We start from the raw sequence: 2,950 nt of genomic DNA, 5'->3' as shown, positions 1-2,950 counted from the left end.
TTTTGTTTTCTTGACTTATGTATTAAAAGTTAAACATGACAGCTCAGTAGCCTGAGTGTGAGAACTTCAACTGAAAGGAGGGACCTGGCGGATTACAATGGTGGCCGGAGCCTTTATTTAATGTGTGTTTGTGTGATATATATACACACACACACACACACACTTGTATAAAAAGTTAGCACTGCTCCTACAACTATACATACAATGCATCTGGAAAGTATTCACAGCGCTTCACTTTTTCCACATTTTGTTATGATACAGCCTTATTCCAAAATGGATTAAATTCATTATATTCCTCAAAATTCTAAAAAAGATACCCCCTAATGACAACGTAAAAGAAGAATGAAATATTTGCAAATTTCTAAAAAAAATAAATAAAAATCACATGTATATAAGTATTCACAGCCTTTGCTCAATACTTTGTTGAAGCACCTTTGGCACCACTTACAGCCTCAAGTCTTTTGGAGTATGATGCTACAAGCTTGGCACACCTATTTTTGGGCAGTTTCTTCCATTCTTCTTTGTAGGACCTCTCAAGCTCCATCAGGTTGGATGGGGAGTGTCGATGCACAGCCATTTTCAGATCTCTCCAGAGGTGTTCAATTCTGGGCTCTGGCTGGGCCACTCGAGGACATTCACAGAGTTGTCCTGTAGCCACTCCTTTTGTTATCTTGGCTATGTGCTTAGGGTCATTGTCCTGTTGGGAGATGAACCTTTGCCCCATTTTGAGGTCCAGTGTGCTCTGGAGCAGGTTTTCATCAAGGATGTCTCTGTACATTGCTGTATTCATCTTTCCCTCAATCCTGACTAGTCTCCCAGATCCTGCCACCACCATGCTTCACTGTAGGGATGGTATTGGCCAGGGCCTGGTTTTCTCAAGACATAATGCTTGCCATTCAGGCCAAAGAGTTCAATCTGTTCCATCAGACCAGAGAATTTTGTTTCTCGTGGTCCGAGAGCCTGTCATGTGCCTTTTACTAAGGAGTGGCTTCTGTCTGGCCACTCTACCATACAGGCCTGATTGGTGGAGTGCTGCAGAGATGGTTGTTCTTCTAGAAGGTTCTCCTCTCTTCACAGGTAAACGCTGGAGCTTTGTCAGAGTGACCATCAGGTTCTTGGTCACCTCCCTAAGGCCCTTCTCCCCCAATTGTTCAGTTTGGCCAGGCGGCCTGCTCTAGGAAGAGTCCTGGTGGTTCCAAACTTCCATTTACAGCTAATGGAGGCCACTTTGCTCATTGGGACCTTCAATGCTGCAGACATTTTTCTGTACCCTTCCCCAGATTTGTGCCTTGATACAATCCTGTCTCTGAGGTCTACAGACAATTCCTTTGACCTTATGGCTTGGTTTGTGCTCTGACATGCACTGTTAACAGTGGGACCTTATATAGACAGGTGTGTGCCTTACCAAATCATGTCCAATCAACTGAATTTACCACAGGTGGACTCCAATAAAGTTGTAGAAACATCTCAAGGATGATCAGTGGAAACAGGATGCACCTGACCTCAGTTTTGAGTATCATGGCAAAGTCTGTGAAGACTTACATACACGTGATTTTTTTTTTTTTTAATAAATTTGCAAAAATTTCAAATAAATTTTTCACTTTGTCATTATGGGGTATATTTTGTGGAATTTTCTAGTAGAATAATGAATTTAATCCATTTTGGAATAAGGCTGTAACATAACAAAATGTGGGAAAAGTGAAGCGCTGTGAATACTTTCCAGAGCTGTAAAGCAAGGTGCTAAAATAATTGTTAGCCAACTTACTAGCTCTAGGGGGCCCCAGCCCCTGACATCTTTGAGGGCTGCCCATAATCAGTATATGTAATGTTGACACAAAACCTGGCGTTAGACTAAACTTTTTTAACCTGGGTGCCTTCTGCGAAGGTATCATGTACGCTGAATGAGGGAGAAGAAAAATACTGAAATATCAGTGTGCAAAGATTTTTCTTTTTTTTTTTTATATTTTAGATTAGGGTGCCCTGAGATTGTGCAGCATTTTAAAGGGTGCCTTGACTGGAAAAAGGTTAAGAAACACTGCTTTAGACTAAGCTGGCCCAAATAAACTCTCACTATTTGGTGCACCTGCTGTCAATGCTGCATCAGCTACATACACTATAGCAGGGATATGCAATTAGCGGACCTCCAGCTGTTGCAAAACTACAAGTCCCATCATGCTTGTGGCTGTCAGAGTCTTGCTATGCATCGTGGGACTTGTAGTTCTGCAACAGCTGGAGGTCCGCTAATCGCATATCCCTGCACTATGGGGACTTTCCATCCCCAGAGCAAAACAGAGTTAGTCTGAGTGCTGCTAAGCCATTCACAAAAAGCCTTGTATTTTTCAAATACAAAGCTTCCTCTGAATGAGTTGGACATATGACATCACTTTCTCCACCTCAGCCAAGCAGAGGAAGCCTTGTATTATATTTTTATGCCAAAAGGCTTGCTGTGAATGGCTGAGCAGCACTTAGCCTTAACTATTTTGTTCCAGGAATGGGACAGAAAGTCTCACATCGCTGCCATAAACCAGCTGATGCTACATACAGTTTATACAGCTTGTCCCAAACAAGGAGAGAAGAAATCCATCCAAAACAATGTCAGCCCATGCATAGTTTAACCCAAGGAAAAAAAAAAAAAAAAGATGCCCGGGTACACTGGGCATTAAAGTGACAATAGGGGAAGTTTAATGAAATTGGTGCACTCAGAATCTGGTGCATATAGCCAATCAGCTTCTAACTTTGGCTTGTTCAGTTAAGCTTTGACGATAAAACCTGGAAGCCGATTGGTTTCTGTACAGAGCTGCACCAGATTTTGCATGCTTTGGTTTAGTAATCCAACCTTTCCCAACCCATTCAGTAGAAAGTGTAAAGGGGCCCTCTGGCCAACTAGTACTTTGCCACTCTTCATCATCACAGCTGGAACTTAAATCTTGAGTTTTTGCTAGTGCTGGAC

The sequence above is a fragment of the Aquarana catesbeiana genome, linkage group LG12 (assembly GCF_042186555.1).
Source record: "Aquarana catesbeiana isolate 2022-GZ linkage group LG12, ASM4218655v1, whole genome shotgun sequence".
NCBI classification, from domain to species: domain Eukaryota; kingdom Metazoa; phylum Chordata; class Amphibia; order Anura; family Ranidae; genus Aquarana; species Aquarana catesbeiana.
The sequence above is the reverse complement of the archived record's forward strand: the minus strand, read 5'-3'. Positions refer to the sequence as shown.